Genomic DNA, 20,000 nt, shown 5'->3' with positions numbered 1-20,000 from the left:
GCTCCACTTGTTTGTCCTCCATCTTCATCACTCTCCTCTGATGACATAAACTCAACAGCATTGTTTAGTTTTAGCAAATCTCTTGCTCTGTCCTTGTCCTGTGTGGGGAGTGCTGCTTTTTCCACAATTTCTAGTCGATAATTCAATTTCTAAAAACCCAACAAAAGATAACTATCAGATGAAACACTCGAGCAAAATCATTTTCTTACTTTATACAAAAGAGAGAAAAAATGAGATGAAAAAAAAAAACAGTAGCATGTACAACCAGTCTTAAAATACCATAGAAGGGATTGGTTGCACTACCATGCGATGGACAATAATTATTGATTATAAGATACTTCTATACATTTTGTATAAATGGATAGTGCATTTCCATTATTTTACTCTTTGTCACCAATCCAAGACCAAAGCAATTCAAGACCACCTTTGCCATGCAAATCCACTTATGTCCAGAATTGACCCTAATGAAATGCACGTCGAATTTTGACTTCCAACACGAAATTTCCCGTTAAGTATAAGCATTTTCTATCTTTTTAAGATAAAAGTTAGGGTTAGCGTCATTTTAAGGTTAGGGTAACTACTGCTGTGTATCTTTATTTGAAGATAAGAGTGTATGGGACACTTTATGATGTTAACTGTCTGCAGTCTTAGACTTGAGTCAGAGTGGTGCTGAAGTTGGGGCGAAGACCAAAGGGACGCTTCATGAGGTTTAATGAAATCGGTGTGCATCTAATTAGGGTCAATCCTGGACATGTATCTGTGCAAGCCATTTGTCTTCTCATGATTATTATTTCAATCACAGACACACTATATTGCCCTTGTTGCTATCAATAGAAATTACATCAACTGATTTGCCAACACCAATTCTACATTTACATGGCACACACCCTTTGAACCCTGAGGCGATGTCTTGTTGCAATCCGGTAGTCTTCCAATTTCCCTTTGCTTTTTCTGACCTCATTATCACCGAGGCTTCTCCAGTATTGGTAAACTGCCCCTTTAACGTGGATCAACCATGTGTTAATTACGGTAAGCTTTCAACAATTCATGCTATATAGAGCATTTTGTTGAGCTGGTTAACTATCTTTAATCTCTAGAATCTCTTCTATATTGGGCGTAAAACCAATACGGAATATTATTTATTTTTCCCATCACCGTGGAATTTTAAACCATCTATAGGCCTTCTCAAAAAAAAGGTACAGAACCATGATACAATGTACCATGACTTCTAACAGCTGTAACAGTGGGGAAGAGGAAGATAAGAAAATAACATCCTTTTTACATTGGCAAAAGAATGGAAGCAATAATTGGTGTGAAGATGTGGTTTTACTCACAATTCATATGCTCTTTTGTATTCTAAGGAAGGTCAGTTTGACAGACTATTGCCTTCTGTTTTGTTATACCTGACTGACATAGGATTTACAATACCCTGGAGAGGTACTGCACAAAAATGCAATGTGTTAATATGAACTGTACCTTGTATCTCTGCCTTGACTCATTTTTCCTTTCCAAAAATTAATTTCCTCTGATTTCTTTGACAATAATTTCCTCAATCTTCTTGTTCCCTTCATGGTCATATCTCAAGGGTTTAAGACAAAGCAAATCAAATGATTAAAATTAAAATGAACATGCAGGTAAGGTAATTTCCACCTAGGTGGCATCTCTTAGCTAGAGGGTGTCATCATTGGAAGTAAATTTACATATGTAGTACATGTACAGTGCAACGTGCTTTGTAAGATGTATTATGCTTGCTAGAAGTAGAGAACCATTATCTTAAACCAAGGTCATGAAATAATATTTTCAAAATGACATTTTAACACAATTGACCAAATTGCTATTTTAACTCTCAAAGAGGGATTAACAGCTCACGCACTACTCTAACTCTGTCAATGAAAGCCAATTGTAAAGTCACAACTCTCTTTGAAATTCAATAACAGATAAAAACTTAAATTGCATAATCTCAGCAATGTAAAATCATGCTTTCAAAATAACATTTTGACATCATTGACAAAAGTGCCACTTTGTCCACTCAAAGATGGATAAACAGCTTTGGCACAGCCCACTCCAAGATGGGCAGCCTGACTTTTGTCAATGAAAGCCAATTATTGTTAAGTCACAACTCTCGTTGAAACTCAGTGAGCAATATAATTTACATAACCTAACCACAACAAAAATTAATCATACGTTCAAAATGAAATTTGGACATCATTGACAAAAGTGCCATTTTGTCCACTCAAAGATGGATAAAAAGCTTTGGCACAGCCCACTCCAAGATGGGCAGCCTGACTTTTGTCAATGAAAGCCAATTATTGTTAAGTCATGTGCAACTCTCTTTGAAACTCAGTGAGCAATATAATTTACATAATCTATAAACCACAACAAAATCATATGTGCAAAATGAAATTTTGGACATCATTGACAAAAGTGCCATTTTGTCCACTCAAAGATGGATAAACAGCTTTGGCACAGCCCACTCCAAGATGGGCAGCCTGACTTTTGTCAATGAAAGCCAATTATTGTTAAGTCACAACTCTCTTTGAAACTCAGTGAGCAATGTAATTTACATAACCTAACCACAACAAAAACTAATCATACGTTCAAAATGAAATTTGGACATCATTGACAAAAGTGCCATTTTGTCCACTCAAAGATGGATAAACAGCTTTGGCACAGCCCACTCCAAGATGGCAGCCTGACTTTTGTCAATGAAAGCCAATTATTGTTAAGTCACAACTCTCTTTGAAACTCAGTGAGCAATGTAATTTGCATAACCCAACCTCAACGGAATCATACGTTTAAAATGAAATTTGGACATCATTGACAAAAGTGCCATTTTGTCCACTCAAAGATGGATAAACAGCTTTGGCACAGCCCACTCCAAGATGGGGAGCCTGACTTTTGTCAATGAAAGCCAATTATTGTTAAGTTACAACTCTCTTTGAAACTCAGTGAGCAATGTAATTTACATAACCTAACCACAACAAAAATTAATCATTTGTTCAAAATGAAATTTGGACATCATTGACAAAAGTGCCATTTTGTCCACTCAAAGATGGATAAACAGCTTTGGCACAGCCCACTCCAAGATGGGCAGCCTGACTTTTGTCAATGAAAGCCAATTATTGTTAAGTCAAACCTCTCTTTGAAACTCAGTGAGCAATGTAATTTGCATAACCCAACCTCAATGGAATCAAACGTTTAAAATGAAATTTGGACATCATTGACAAAAGTGTCATTTTGTCCACTCAAAGATGGATAAACAGCTTTGGCACAGCCCACTCCAAGATGGGCAGCCTGACTTTTGTCAATGAAAGCCAATTATTGTTAAGTCAAACCGGATCAATTTTACTATGGGTAGTGTCGACCGACATATCGGCCGATCTGTCGACCGACATGTCGGTCGATGGTCGGTCGATATGTCGGTCGATAGTAGACCGATATGTCGGTCGATAGTCGGCCGACAGTCGGCCGGCAAAAAATTGCGTGGTGGTCAACATGACGACCGACTCTCGACCGACAGAGGCAATGTCGTGTCTCGGTGAAATATCGGCCAAGTGTCGGTGGAATATCGGTGAAGTGTCAGTGGTCTATCGGCCGAGTGTCAGTAGTCAATCGGTATCGCTTTTTTTTTTTTGTCCGACGTAAAGTCCTGTATGGAGTTTACTGAGAATTGTTCAGCGGCCGAGAATGAAGCGTTTTTTAACATGAGATCTGCAAAATTAGCTAATAGCTGAGAAGTACGTAAAGTTTTACTGCCAAACATTAAACTGAAAACAACATCAGCAAAGTGCCGTTTTAAGGCTTGAAATATTTGTGGAACTTTGCTCTGCAACACACGTTGGTTGATAAAGGATTAGAAATATATTGGCGGCTAATTAAAATTCAGAGTAAGAATCTAGGTTTCCATCGAGCCCTGCGAAATAGCATTTTCAACCATTGGCCGGCTATGAGTCCTCTGAAGCCATCTAGAGAGGTTAATTTTAAATTCACTTAGAAACACATGAAAACCTTCACTGAAAGATGGAATTAAACGAGCTGAGGCGAATTGTGCTTAGCTTTTATTTTCTTCTTTTTTATTTGTGATATCATTTTTATATTATTTTTCTACTCTGTCAGGTACGCCCTTGCGTATTTGCGTAGGGAGAATTTGCGGCTGCCGTGGCACTAAATTACAAGCCTTCGCGGCGATTTTTTAGAGTTTCAAAGCTACTATCTATCAAAGAAAACCTTGAAATTCAAAAAGGAATAGCGACTGCATAAGTAACACACCCGAAGTATTATCGCACCTTGGCAGCTCTATTTTAGTCTCACTTTACTTTAACACACATTATATTTTTTGTTAATAGTGTCTGTAAAAAATACATAAAAAATATATATATAAAGTGCGTAACACTATAACTAATAGTGTAGTAACTATTTCACCACGCAAACTGACGCAAAGAGCGACTCTGAGCGACGTATCATTCGTGATGGAATTTCAGGTTGCGTAAAACAAAAACATAAGCAATTAGCCAAAAATGTTTGCCGTTTCATATTTTAAACACAGTAAGTTTGAAAGAAATTTATCATTATTATCAATTATAAGTCTGATTTTGTCTGTGACTAAATTCATGGGCTGCTTTAATAAACGTTTGAGCCTTATTACTGACTAACCATAACCCTAAAGTTTTCACCTTATTTGGTCGTTTCCAATGCTGGAAGCCTATCCAAAGAGCTTCTGTGTTTTTTTATTGTTTAGTCTGAGACCAGAGATTTAGGGTTAGGAACTGGCTGAATTGTATCTCTTCAATAGCAAACATTCTGAGACCGTTTCAATTGAACCAATAAAAATTTATTCTGACAAGTAAAATAACCAACAAAAATGTTTTCAACGGGGTGGGGGTATGGAACCAAGCCTACTTTGAGGGTGTGGGATGATGGTAGCAGAAAGAGACGATCTTTGTTTGCTGTGTGTTGTACAATGGTATTGACTGATTCCCTTAAAGGGGATACTGTTCAGCAATGTCATCGAGCAGCCTTCGAAAGCATCCATTTGGGTGAGGCTCACCATACCACCTTCGCCACGTGAATTCCTGAAGGTATTCAATGAGAAAGTCAGGGTTTGTGTTTCCCTTCATTTTCTTAAATTTTTCCTTTGCCGTACACCAGTTGCTTTCAGCATTCTGTGTATGGACTCCGGTTACTGGATCGACAAAATGTAGAGAATGATTCACCGCCCCGTGTTGTAAGCCGAGTCTTCTCTGGAGTTGCCGATATGCCGCCCACTGGTCCGTGTGCACTATGGAGCCAGGCTGAACCTTCCGTTGAATAATACGCAAAAGAGTCGCCGCATTGCGTCGCCTTACGAGCTGTAGGTATGGTCGGGCTGGAGCATACTGTGTATCAAACAACCCCAGTACCCATCTTTCTCTTTGAGGCCGACGCCCCCTGTGAAACTGCAAAGGAATAACAATTACAGCTCCATGAATTAAAATATTATGAAATATTATGAAAAGAATCATTGGAAATACGGTACATTAAAGATGTGAGGTGACGGAGGTGATACGACGCGCTCAGTCCGGCTTCAGACCAAGAACAGTACTGTTCAGTAGCGTAGAAGTACTGTGAGTGAGATTTTTATTTTGTAAGCAGTAGACTAGTTGTTAGGCGGCTAAGGCTTAAGCACAGTGATTCGAACCACTGGAAGGCCATACTTCCTATTTTCTTACCTTGGACTTGTGATTAAACTTTGATTCGTCGATCTGCACAATGACACCTGGTCCGCCTAACTGTGGAATCGGGTGGCGCAGCAATGCTTCCCATGCAACTTGCCGACACTTCCGTGCGAACTTGACTAAAACACTTGTGCGCCCATTTCCAGAGAAATTGCAACTGCCTTGCGATTGAAATTTTGCTTCCATAGAAATACGAATGTACTCTCACAGACGAAGAGCGTCGACAACGGTGACATCTCCTGTTGAAACGTAAAGTTTAAGCTATATAGGTATGTTCGGTTCCAAGGGTATAGTTTTTAACCATTTTGTTCTGAAATAGGGTGTTCGTTGTGAGTTTGAAGCCCAAATGGTCTGAAATAGTTGAAAGCTATCGAATTTTAGCTCAGGTCGGCAGGGAAAATACCGTAAACTGCCGCTTATAAGCCCATCCGGTTACCGCTAATGCTCTAATTAGAGCCCAGCTTCCAATAAGCGCCTCGATTCGAATTACTGCGGCCCTCCAAAGGCTTAAAATTTTAAATAACCGCCCCCTTCAAATAAGCCCCCCCCCCCCCCCCCCCCCCTCTCCGAAAAAAGAGGTTCAGTACTTGCCGGTACGATATATGAGACGTATACGTGAATGTTCTTCAAAGTCGTACGGGTTTGTTTCTAATTTCCTCGATAGCAATATTCATGAAATATCCTAGAATTACAAGGCCTTTTTCAAGTTTTCTGCTTCCAGTGACTTCAACCACACCCTGCAGAACACGAAAGCGTTTTGTGAACGTTTAAAGTTTCACAAAAAAAAAATTTTCTATCACGTTGTTTGAGTATTTATATCACAGGGAGCCCTCACATCGTTTTTGAGGAAAAAATAAAAATTATAATCTTTCCTTTTGTTTTGTATTGGCCATTTTGAATTTTAAATGCGCGACGCGCTGGTCTGGGAGCGAATTAATTATGCGCGGTCAGATGGTGCGATGTCTGGAACCGAGAAATCTTCGGAAACGCTCGGTCGGTCGTAACCTTTATATTTTTGACAAGGGGTGAAACTCTTTTTAGTCCCTTCGAATTTCTCATGAATACGAAGACAAATATCTCTACAAATTGAACAAAAATTTGAAGGCAGAAGGACCAAAGGTTGAACTAATTATCCTGTAACTTATTAGAGTTGTTCCGCACAAGATGCAAATTTCCACTTTGTGACTTTAGGCATGCAAATTAAACCGGCACCTTGTGACCGGCGTTCTCGATCACGTCTTAATTGTGTTTGAAGACAATGCAGTTCTTTGTCTTTAAACACAATAAGGCGTGATCTAGAATGCCAGTCACAAAGTGCCGGTGTAATTTGTATGCCTACAGTAACAAAGTGGAAATTTGCATCTTATGCGGAACAACTCTATTTTGTCTGAATGTTTCTAGCTGTGCAATATTGATGCGTCGTTTCAAAATCTTTGATTTGGTCGCATGCTTCGGCCAGTTGGGGTACACGGAAGTAAGAATTTCAAATGCTTGATTGACATGTGTAAAGCGGAAGTGAATAAGATTGTTTGTTCTGATTGGCTCTTTATTATTCCGGAATTAGGTCTGTTCAATTCCGGAAGTTTACTTGATTTTGTTACGGAAACAAAATAACCATGTGAATGCGGGGAAATGTACAAAAATGAAGAACGCACGTGCAACTGCATAGATGTTGCTCTGCTATAATTAGGCCTTTTGTTTCCCGATGTTTTCGTTGCTGTTGTTTAGCTCTCGCTCAACAAAGGCCTTAATGAACAGAACAATAGCTATTCAGCAGAACGATTCATGGTCATACCCAATATGCAAAACGGTGAACGTGGGGAAGACGAATTCTTCCTGTTCATTTTTAACGGAACATGAACGACGATCACAGCACTTGGAGAATTTGCTTATTTTATATTTTGAACTTGAACACTTTCTTTTATATCAAGCTAGAGTAAAGTTGTGAATCAGATATGAGAATCATCGATGAATTTTTTTTTAATGAAAGCTGTCTTCGAAGTTGCTTGACAAGTTGTTACCAAAATAATAAAAATACGACTTTCCCTTTTTTTTTAAAAGTGCCTTTTCGGAGTTAAGTTTCTTTAGGGACTTCCTCGGTGATTTTACCTCGACTTCCGGCTCTTTCGCTTTTACTTCCGGTTATACAATGCGATTCTACTTCCGTGTACCCCAACTGGCAGAGACACACGACCATGAAAGCTTGAAGTTGCACCCCTTGTCAAAAATATAAAGGTTACGACCGACCGAGCGTTTCCGAATATTTCTCGGTTCCAGACATAGCACCATCTGACCGTGCATAATTAATTCGCTCCCAGACCAGCGCGTGGCGCATTTAAAATTCAAAATGGCCACTACAAAACAAAAGGAAAGATTATAATTTTTAGCAGTATTGAGCATTTTAAGGCTTCATTTAAAAGAAGTAGACTAAAAACATATTTCGATCAACAGCCTTATTGCTCATTTGGAAACATTTTTTTTAGTCCGCTTATACGTCCATCGGGATATAACCCATCCATTTATAAACTAGCCCATCCAAAACCCCTTGCGAACAGGTATAAGCCCTGGACTTGTAAGCGGCAGTTTACGGTATGTAAATTGGAATTGAAATTACTTACCAAATGTATCCGTCCCCATTGCGCGGGTGGCGAATGAGGCGCATTGCATTCCTACAATTCCCGCAGTTGACATTTCTTTTCAGTAGTCTGTTCCTTTGCAACCAATTTATAAGGCGGAGTTTTCCTCTACTGCTTGTTGCAAAAATAAGGGGACAAAGAACTTCCCTAAAAAAGTTGGGCATTTTAGGAAGCTTGGCTTTTGATATACAATGTAATTCGAATCACTTTGAATGAATGTGCTGAGAACAAAACTCCTAACGGCAACGGCATGACAGCCCGTCACGTGCGTGTGCAGGACTTTGGTTCTAATCAAAGTTAAAACCACAAACAGCGATCGCTGACGAGGGGAACCGTGTCGCAAAAATCCCCATTGTTAGTGTACCATGATCGAGGCCAATGACCAAAACGTATTTTGAATATTTTCATAATCAATCAGGTACAATGAAAAAAGTCCAGTATTGCAGGCCCAGAGGAAAAACTGATAACACGAAAAATTGACTACGACCTGGAAACGCAAAATGTATATAAGTTTTGCATCTGTTCTTTGTTCGCATAATCCAACACCCAAGTTTGCGGCAAAAAAGTAATTAGCGCGGGAGATAAGTCCTTTGAAGAGTGCGCAACTAATTAAACCGTGTCACTTTTACACTTTTTTATAATGAGAGAATTCATACAGAAGAATTTTTCTTGGAGACAAGCCACTTTCCCACACTCCATGATATCGACCCCAAGAGCGACACGGGATAAATATATATAACTCTCAGTGGAAAAAGATTCGATGCAGCTGCATTAGGTGTATTCGAGAACATTAACGCGTTATGGCTTCACGAACAAAAACATGTATGATATGTGGTTTATCGGATGGCCACACTCTGATGAACTGCCCTTACCGATGCGAGTTTTGCGGCGTGTCGGTGAATTATTGTGAGTGCCATGATTCTAGTATAGTGAACAGCGTTTTGGCGTTGGAGACCCCCGAAAAGGCGGACAGAAGTACCGAAACTTCAACATCGAAACCAGCACCGCCACAAGCAGCCCGTGAGAAACGTAAAGGAAGTAACGATGAATGGTAAGCAAACTATTCCTAATTGTAGATTTTGTTTGCAAATAGTATATGCAGTAAAATATATGGATGATTGGAAAAAAATATCGATGGCTATGGCCATCAATCGAAATGAAAGCTTGTTTGGTCATTTGTAGTACGACTTCAAGTAACGCGAGTTTGTATCGAGTCGACTTAACATGCGTATCGAATCGACTTTGACTTGTCAGTATCGAAACGACTTTGTATCGAAACGACCGGACTCCATCGAAATTTATCAGTGTGTGGAATTATGAACAGAGGAACTAGTCTATAATTGGAGCTAAATTATAGATCGCCACTAATAAACTCTATTATGAATAGGCCCTATTTCTTACATTCGTATTTTATTGTATTTACAGGTGTGGGACAAGCAATAAAACTGGACAAAAGAGGCCAGAAAAGACAGTGCCCGAAAAGAAATTCAAAGAAGCCAAGAATGACCTGCAGGCTGCTATGAAGCAATTGAAAAACTCGGAAGAACTCAACAGAAAGAAGGAGGAGGAATACCAGGAAACGATCGCCGCCATGCAAAGACGCATCAAAGAACTTGAAGGTATGTAGCATTTTTTGCACGGTTTATTGTCCACGCTACTGGTCCCATTTGTCCGAGAGTATCTCTGAATTATGCACTGGGATCATGTTTGTCATGATTTGGCGCGGTTTGGTGTCAGACTATCATTATATTTCGATGCTTCGACTATATTTTCGCCTGCTGACAGGCGCTAGAAAGGGAAGGGAGAACGTCAGCAGGAATCGGATGCGGGGAAAAGGTGTGAACATTGTTAAGAAATCAAAAGTTTTGAAATTCGGCGTTGTTTAACAGGAAAATATTTCTTTTCATTTTATTACATCCATCTTTCTACTTTGAAAAAGTTGCGCGCGATGTTTCTGGGGTGGACGTACCTTGCAACATCGCTCAACGGGGGAGTCATAAGGGCTGTCCAAAAAACCGCAAAACCGCATGGAAAAGTCTAAATGCAAAACCGCGCATGAATGCGTTACTGAAAACAGTTATGCACGAAAACCGAAAACCGCATAGTCTTGTTAAACTGCAAAAGCGCAAGTTAAAAGAAATTGTTTGCAAAACCGCATTAAAAATAATCCAAAAACCGGATTACTGCAAATCCTTATGCCCCTCCTCCTCAAAACTTCAAATGTTGCATTTTCTTTTCACCGCAGAATGGTTGCACGCCAAAATGGAGCGCAAAGTATCCGCACTAGAAAGACAGAGTATTCAGTAGAGATGTACACAGGCTGCAACTTCGTTGTGAACGATGCGAAGACGCGGAGTAGAACAGAGATTCTCAAGGGGCGTGTACATACCACATACGCACGTACGCACGTGTATACAGCTGAAATTTGAAAATTTCTTTTCAATCTTACGAAAATACTCGAGTCAAATCGGATTCAGTCGGCATATTATCGATAATGACAAATTGCTCCAAATGGTAGCCCAGTGGGGATGACAAAGATAGACGAGCAGGGGGTGGGTTGGTAAATTTTCCGACTTTTTGCAACTTTGTCTTTCTGTGCAACGCGCGCGAAAGTTTGACCAAGCGCTTTCGCGTTAAAATGCTTCCGTGGTCAACTGAAAAAAAAACTGATTCTGCCCAAACGGTTTCACTATGAAATTGTTTTGTGCCTAATGGCGGCTTTATTTTGCTGATTGAATGACGCGTCACAAAAAAGTGAAATTCTGACTAAGCGCTAAGCGCTTCGCTGTGGATTATAAGGGCGGCTTCATTTTTCCTTTCGAGTGATTCGCTGTTTGTTATAATGGCGGATTTTCTTTGGACTAATTATTTGTGTACCACGCGCGCGAAAGTTCGAACACTGTTCTGACCAAGCGCTTTCGCGTTAAAATGTTTCTGTGGTCTTTGAACTGCTTCTGCCGAAGCGTATTCACTATGAAATGGTTTTGTGACTCAAATTTTGTAATAATGCCGGCTTTATTTCGCTGATTGAGTGACGCGCCCCCAAAAAAGTGAAATTCTCACTAAGCGCTTATCGCTTATATGGATCCGACCCAAAGTTCGATATACTTTTTCGAATACAAAAACATGCGTTGAAAACATGGCAACGTTAAGCGTATCAGGTATTTTTAATCGATAATTTCATAATTTCATTCGATCATAATATCGTACAGGCAACTGAAAATGCAATATTTTTTTGTAGAGTCGGTTAGCAAGGGCAAGAGTAAACAAAAATCAGCTGCAACTGAAGTGGACACTGACGATGGCCAAAAGTCTGATACTGACATGGGGGAGGTCGATCCTATGGAGGACGGTAATTGGGGAAAGGAAACAAAAGACGATGAAGACGATGAAGACGATGAAGACGATGAAGACGATGAAGACGATGAAGACGATGAAGAGGGAGCTGAGCTTGCTCAGAAAAAGACTAAAGATTAGTTCGTGTGCATGACTGAACAATAACTGGAACATAGCTGATTTATATACAAGTCGAATCCAATGACACTTTCCCTCGGGTATTTGACTTGCTATTAAGGTTACTGTCAACAAAATATGGTCATAATTTTCCCCAAAAAAAATTGGGGCTCTTTAGTTAGACAAAAATTACAAAATCTTAAAAACAACGCGAGATATGCTAGAAAGAGTGTTTTATGGGAACTGGCGAAGGACAGCAAAATGGGTCATAATCCTAGTTTGGAACCGGCATCCTATTGACAATTTCGCGCGCAAAACTCCATGCGAATCTCGAATTTGCATGCCCAGGGGGAGGACTCTCTAATGCAAATGACGGGGTTGCTCGTCGTTCATTTTAAATTTACCCTTAAAGATACCAGTTTTTAGCTGTAGGTATCTTGATTTCCTTTCTTATCGCTTTAGACAACCAATACAGAATGACAGTGGTTTCTTTATTGATATTTATTCGCAAGCAACCTAAAAAGATAGCCTGAGAGCTAGAAACGTGAGATTTTTCTCCTGGAAACCGTAAGCGAGATAGCAATCCCTGATTTTACCCCTAAGACATGTTGACCAAACATGACCTTATCCCTGGGAATTGATATTTTCCTTATAAAATGTCGTAGTCAAAACCCATTGTGGGGTCAGAGAATTACCATATAACATTTCAAACATTTGCAAATTATTTCAGAAACAAAAAAGGTTACATTCACCGATGACTGAACTTAAACTACTCCATTTTCTTTCAGAATTACCGATATCAGGATCTAATCTGGAAGGTTTTCATAAAAGATATAAAGGCGTCCTCCGAATTTTACAGAAACATCGCTGTTCCTTGACAGAAGCTATGCGACGCTTTGGCATCGCACGGAACACGTTAAGAGATTACATTGGCCTGTGTGAGCTCAAGATCGTGGACCCCAGGAGATATGAAAGAATTGTGGGGACTGAGCGCGAGAAGACAGGGAAAGTATCCGCCAAGATTATTGAATGTCGTTGCAGGGCTGCTTTGAAAGAATTCAAAACTCGCTTGAATGAATTGAAGGAGGAAAAGCAGCTCCTTCCTTTCTATCCAAAAGACGAATTTTACTCCTAATCATTTTTCGCGAGGCTCTGGCGAAAAGTTTGTTAACTAGGATTATTTTCTTTGACGTTCTGTTGAAAGCAATAGGTTATTTCAAAATGTAGGGGGTTATTATAACAAACAGTAGATCATAAATATGTAACTGTAGGATTTCGACAGAGCCTCAGCTTCTTGACTTCATTTTTGTTGTTTTTATATGTTTCAGTTGCCTTACCCGGCTGGGGGAGTAAAAATTATATTAGCTTTGTGATAATAAGGGTTAATGATTTTTAATGATTTTTTTAAGGCTGGAGGAGTAAAAATTATTTTAGCTTTGTGATAATAAGGGTTAATGACTTGTAATGAATTTTTTAAAGGCTGGGGGAGTAAAGATTATATTAGATTTGTGAGAAACGATTTTTTTTGTGAGAAACGATTTTTGATTTTTAATGAATTTTTTTAAAGGCTGGGGGAGTAAAGATTGTCTTAGCTTTGTGATAATAAGTCCAAGGACCAGAAGTACACTCCAGTTTAGGCCGCACAAGGTGTGGGTCTAGCTATAGTAATTAAATTAATTAAAATGCGTACCACCAAACACCACTATCTGCACCAACTGACAACAGCGACAACAAGTACAAACATGTATTCGACTGATTGTATTCGACTGATTGCACCATCACTTGCAATCGTGACAGCTGATGACGTAATATCTGATGACGTAATGGTCTAAATCTGAAACCTCCGGCCTTGCACATGTAACTTCATGAAAGAACGCAAATACTAAAAATAAATCAAACTAAATAAATCAAACTAAAAATAAAATTTCCAAGAAAATGAAAAATGGAATTATAACCCTTGAAGTAACGTTACTTTCCACCACTAGCGAAGGAATTAATAAATCTGTTTTTGCTTTTGCCACGCAATCTGTAGTTTATCCCGCTTCAGTATGATGGGAATTTCCTGATCAGTGAAGTAATGTAAACATGTCAAGGCACGTTTCATGTACTTGCGTTTCTGAACTCCTTTCGATTGCAAGACAAGGGAAAATCCTTTCACCAAAAAATACAAGAATACACGGGGAATCAGAGTTTAATAGACTATTCCTACTCTCAAGCGAAACGGTTAAAAGTAGCGTGATTATATGTATCAATTTCGCTGACGTCAAGACATTCCACATGTGTAACGCAACCAGTGACCTGCCTTACCGTACTCGGTTTAAATAACCGGATATATTTTTATATTAAATAAATACTAGAAGAGTCGCAGAATATTCAGTAGGTCAACAATTAAATAAACCCTAAACGCTACTTGATCCACATACCGCGTGATCCGCGTGATCTGCCTCGTACTGGATAGGTAAGTTGAAGCATTTTTGAAGGCGCTTATCATAATATTTTTTAACAGTTGTAGTTTTGGTAACTTGAGGCACTACTTCTCTTTAAGTATTCTTTATGGTAAAATAATTATTTTAAAAAAAATTCTTAAAGTCCAGCGTCCAGAGTCCATTGTCCAATCCAGATTTTAAGTTTTGGCTGCGTGGGGTATGAATCTAGTCACCGACACACGACATAAAGGGTCGAACATGACCCGCGCTCGCTTCGCGCGGTTAAAAATCACGGGTAAAACATGAAATGCTGCGTGACCATCAACCTCGTATCCAGGCTCTCTCTTCTTTTCCTCCCTTGTCGTCGATACTCGAAAGATTATAGAGAGTTAGCCTAAAGAAACCCGACTCACCAAAGCTAAGGTAGCCATCCACGTGATTATCATACCATTCCTCTATTACAATGGCCACACTCTAAAGGATCGGCAAGTAAATGCCGTGCTTGAACGGTTGAACACTTGAACAGTTCTAAACGCAAACCCCTTTCCAGGTTCAAATCTATAGCCAAAGCTGTTCACCGCCGTCTAAACTCCCACGGGATTCAAAAGTGATGAACAAACAACTAAAAATAAAGAGTCGGACTTATAGCCCTTGCCTAACGGGAAATTTTTGACGACCAAACATAAACATTGTTTGGTGATCAAACATTTTGATGTTGAACTAGGGAATGAAATGACAGTGAAGTATCGGTGAAACATCGGCCAAATGTCGACCGAGTGTCGGCAAAGTATCAGTGAATTGTCGGTCAAATATCGACCGACTGTGTACCGATATATCGACCGACTATCGGTCGACATATATCGGTCGACAGTCGGCCGACTATCGGCCGGCTATCGACCGCCATATCGGTCTACTATCGACCGACTGGCGGTCGACTAGCGGTCGACTATCGACCGACATATCGACCGACCATCGACCGACATGTCGGTCGACATATCGGCCGATATGTCGGTCGACACTACCCATAGTAAAATTGATCCGTCAAACCTCTCTTTGAAACTCAGTGAGCAATGTAATTTATTTTACATAATCTATAAACCACAACAAAATGTGACCGTCCACTGGAAAACCAACAAAAAGGTGATGACACGGGCACGCTATTTTAGCACGCTAGACAAAAGAAATTTTCTTTAACACGGGAGTGCCGTGTCGTAATGCACCCCTCATTAAAATTTTCTTTTGTCTGATACTACAAGTTGTAAACAATAGAGCGTGTTATACCAAACAAAAGAGCGTGTCAGCAAAAGTAAAATCGAGCACCGCGTAAAAAGACACGGAGTGAGTGAAATTGCACGACAGCTGCGCCAAAACACTCGCTAAAAAACCAAGTATATAAACACGCTACTCCCAAAGCCGAGTGAGGGCCGACTTACCTGCGGAAATAGCTGAAAAATCCCGCAGAATACAGTATTGTGCAAAAGTAATGCAAACGTATTTCGCCGAAATTTGCGGCTTTTCCTGGCTTTTCGACGAATTTTTGATGGAAGCGAATTTTCAACGAAAAGTCATGATAATTCTCAAGGCCTATTGTTTCAAACTACACCGAATTTTCGAACGAAAATTCCCTCGGAACGAAAATTGACTTCGAATTTTCGGGCGAAAAATCGCTCTGTTCGATAAATGACCTAAAAAAAAATGAGCGAAATTTCGCTCTTTATTTGCTGTTCTCGAACATTCCCACGTATTTTCTGGACAAAAATTTGCCAAGTTCGAATTTGCCGCGATGATTCTCTTCTGCCGTCATTTCACAATGTGTGAGCTCTACAACAAACTCTTGTTCGTGAAGCAATCACAGTTTTTGTTGTGTGAGGCAATCTTTTTTTTTTTCGTTGGAAATAGCCGATTAAACTGTCGGATCATTGAATCTATTTTCGATACGACTTTATTTACGCTAACCTTAACGCGTTTATTTACGCGTACATACGCTTGTTCAGCGATGTTGTTGATGGCGGCCGCCGATTCATGTCACAAAAATTCGCTGCTTCAAATTTTGTTATCTCGAATTTTCGTTTGGTTACCTCGAAAATTCGCTACTTCAAATTTCGCTATCTCGAATTTTCGAGAAAGGTCGTGAATTTTTCGCTTCAAACCCTACGAAAAATCGTTCGAAAATTCGATGACTTTTCGTGGAAAATTCGCTAGAACAAGGGACGAATTTCGACGAATTTCGTTTGCATTACTTCTGCAATTTTACGGTGCCTGTTTTGGCACGCATCTGACACGCAACACGCCACGCTAAACAAAAGGTTTGGAGTGTCTTAGTGTGCACAACAAAAGCCACCGTGACATCTATTGTGCTACTCATTAAATATGCGCATATGGCGTGTTGTATGTCACGCTCAGCGTGCCGTGTCATGCACGCGTGCCCGTGTCATCACCTTTTTGTTGGTTTTCCCGTGGATGGTCACAAATCATATGTGCAAAATGAATTTTTGGACATCATTGACAAAAGTGCCATTTTGTCCACTCAAAGATGGATAAACAGCTTTGGCACAGCCCACTCCAAGATGGGCAGCCTGACTTTTGTCAATGAAAGCCAATTATTGTTAAGTCACAACTCTCGTTGAAACTCAGTGAGCAATGTAATTTACATAACCTAACCACAACAAAAATTAATCATACGTTCAAAATGACATTTGGACATCATTGACAAAAGTGCCATTTTGTCCACTCAAAGATGGATAAACAGCTTTGGCACAGCCCACTCCAAGATGGGCAGCCTGACTTTTGTCAATGAAAGCCAATTATTGTTAAGTCAAACCTCTATTGGAAACTCTCTATACGTCGTACAATTTGCATGACCTAATGAATAAATTCATGAGATATTTTCACTTTGAAAATTGCACAGCATTGACGAAAGTGTTATTTTGTTGTCTGGGAGATATATTATGCAGCTTTAGCACAGCCCACCCAAAGAAATTTGGGACTACTTATACCACAATGAGAAAGAGAGAGAGGTGTATTTAATTACAGTTATTTCCAATACGGTTGCCTCCTCATACAAGAATAATTATTATCATCCGGAAGTGGTCAGACAAAAAAAAGGAAAGAAAAACCAAAAAAGAAAGAGCTGAGAATTCCACTAACAATAGTCCAGGACAGCTGTATGTGACATACAAAAATTTGGTTTTATCAACGGAGTTGACAAAGTAAATTGGCCACCGTACAGAGATTCTAAAAGCTGACGTTTCGAGCGTTAGCCCTTCGTCATAGTTTCTTTAAAAACTACCCCCTTCATTCATTTGTATGTGACATAGTTGAGATAGAAATTGGTACAAATGAGTATTCATGTTTGCATCGGCTTCTGCAAGATGGTGAACATTGGTTCCCACCACGGTTTATTTCTGAAAGATTACTGTATTTGTCATTTTGTATAGCATAGACAAGGGAGCATCCGCTGTGTTGCTCTTGGGTCTTCCACGTGATCATTAGCTCCTTCACCATTTGATAGTAGCGGACGACAGTAATATCAACATTTGCTTTATTACTACCAGCCTTTTTAACCGGGCAGTAGTTTAAAAAATATTTAATAAATATTTACCAACCTGGCACTTGTCAGAAAGCCTGCAAAATCCTCCCTCTGTTTCCTCAATTCTCTGTAGGTCTTTCTGACAGCGTCCTTTTAAATAAATGCAACAAGAAAATCACCATTGTTGGCTTTCTCGAGATCTCAGTCATTTTAAGTGAGAGAGAACAATGTCCACCATACCTTTAAGTGAATGAGAGGTGCAGGAGTCCCATAGATTCTAACCACTTTTGAAGGAAAATAGGGAGTGTTTTTTAGCTTCAAAGGCGCGAGCCTCGAGGGAGGAAATGGGAGAATGCCGCCCAGGAAATTTTTCAAATTTAGTTTCTCCTAAGCGGCATCTCCTGCATTAGCCTGGGAGCAAGCTCTCTTGCGGGGTGGATGGCCCACCACGAAACACGTAGGAGATTAAAAAGAGTCATACAAGTACTTGTTCGCAGAAATGCTACAAACTGGCTTAACTTTAAATGGGAACACATGTAACTCTAAACCTCAACATACATATATAAACTTTGCCACAGAAGAACTAAGGTGACATCTTCGTTCACAATTCTTATGAAAATACATTAATTTCACAATCGCTGTATTAAACTCTTACTCGGTAAGATTTTTCTCGGTACAGTACTGTAATCATAATGTAACAATAAACTTTCTTGGTAAAACTATATATTGATTACAACGCATGCAGTTACAAGTTTTGTACGAAGGACTCTGTGGAGTTCACTTAATTTGACCGAGACTGAAAACAATAAGAATGCAGCAAACTACAATTCAGTACTTACGGAACAACTTGGATCAACCGACGAGCGCTGTTTGGAACTGAAGAGACTCTTCGATTTGCACATTGCGTCCAAACGATCGTTAAGCTCTCAGTTCAGCCAGCTCTTTCAAAACGGCTTCCATGGGATTTGGGGTCACTTCTTGCTGTACTTGAGCATTGCTAGTACTTGGGCAACCTTCCCGTGAAACCATTTTATCTTTTGCCGAAACCGAAGGACTTCAAGAGAACGACCGAAGAGCGAAATAGCAAGATTCCAAAGGCGCGCAATTATAATTGACCTTGGTTCAAAAACGAGGCAATCATGCGCAGTAAGGACAAAATGGGACAAGGTTTCAAAGGTCAATAAACTGATCCTCGTGTCGAAGTGAAGACTAAGTGAATGTGGAAGTTACAGTTTAAGCGAAGCAATATTGGTGTTCTTCAGATAGCGTTTCGAGAAGATTGTATCATTTTCATTTGGCGATTAATTGCCATAAATAAGAAGCATCAGAACATTGACACTATAATCGTGTGTCCTCTTTATTTGACTCCGATATATCTTTTTGCGGCCCAGTATTACTCCGTCTGTATTTTTGCATTTCAATTGAAACTTGGAAAGATATTTGCGAGGCTTGTAGAAGCTGCAAGTATTACAAATGATTTCATTCTCGGTAACCCCTGGGAAGCCAGCCAGGACGGGACGACCTTTGCCAGTCCTGATAATGCTAGTGATTCCTTCGTCCGGTTTTGACTAACTGCCCCTGGGTCTCCCATGTCAAAGGTTTTTGAAACAAAGATCAAGGAGACACTATAAAGTAGAACTTTGTTATACCTTGTTGAAAATGTTAATGTTTGTAACTGACTTGTAATATATACGTGTGGGTGGTTCTTTAGGACGTTTTGGCTAATGTTTGGGTTAATTCTTAAGCCTTCATCAGTTATAAGTAGGGTTGATGTTGTAACGCGTGATTTAAAACAACGTTGCGCGAGCGGTATACGCGTGACTCCAAAGTTATTTACTGAATTCAGCCCACCCTTTACATTTGAGGGTCATTGACTAGGAAGATGGGAGTAATTTTATCACATCATATACCCCTAGGCGTCACGTGAATTTGCATGATGCAAAACAATTGTCCAGGTATTGTTTAGAGCGCAAATTCAGTTGTAAACCTGTACGCTGAACTGGCGCCATTTCATTTTGCCGAAAGAGGAAAGCCCCTTGGAAAAGATCTCGATTTTCTGAGCGAATCCGTTTTGCGGAAACACGAATGAAACACCCGTACGCGTTTCAGTCAGCGGAAACGCTGCGGAAACGCTAAACATTATGATCGTTTTTCTCTATCGAGTTTCCCGTTGTATCCGCCCTGCGGAAACATAACGGAAAGTTGAAGTATCGTGTTTCCGTCATTTTTCCGAATGACGGAA

The 20,000-nt window shown here is 39.8% G+C and overlaps 1 long non-coding RNA gene across 1 annotated transcript in view; it reads right to left on the bottom strand.

Annotated features, from left to right (window-relative positions):
• LOC138010937 (uncharacterized) overlaps positions 1 to 19,951 on the bottom strand; it is a 21,083-nt gene extending 1,132 nt beyond the window's left edge. Inside the window, exons 1-4 of the long non-coding RNA XR_011124603.1 lie at positions 18,598 to 19,951; positions 17,835 to 17,908; positions 1,477 to 1,579; positions 1 to 149 (exon numbers count right to left, since the gene is read on the bottom strand). The exon at positions 1 to 149 is cut by the window's left edge and continues 1,132 nt beyond it. This is a non-coding gene — a long non-coding RNA (uncharacterized lncRNA). The remainder of the gene's footprint in view (positions 150 to 1,476; positions 1,580 to 17,834; positions 17,909 to 18,597) is intronic.
• Between the last annotated feature and the right edge of the window lie 49 nt (positions 19,952 to 20,000).

This window comes from Montipora foliosa, chromosome 7 (assembly GCF_036669935.1).
Source record: "Montipora foliosa isolate CH-2021 chromosome 7, ASM3666993v2, whole genome shotgun sequence".
Lineage (NCBI taxonomy): Eukaryota > Metazoa > Cnidaria > Anthozoa > Scleractinia > Acroporidae > Montipora > Montipora foliosa.
The sequence above is the reverse complement of the archived record's forward strand: the minus strand, read 5'-3'. Positions and strand labels throughout refer to the sequence as shown.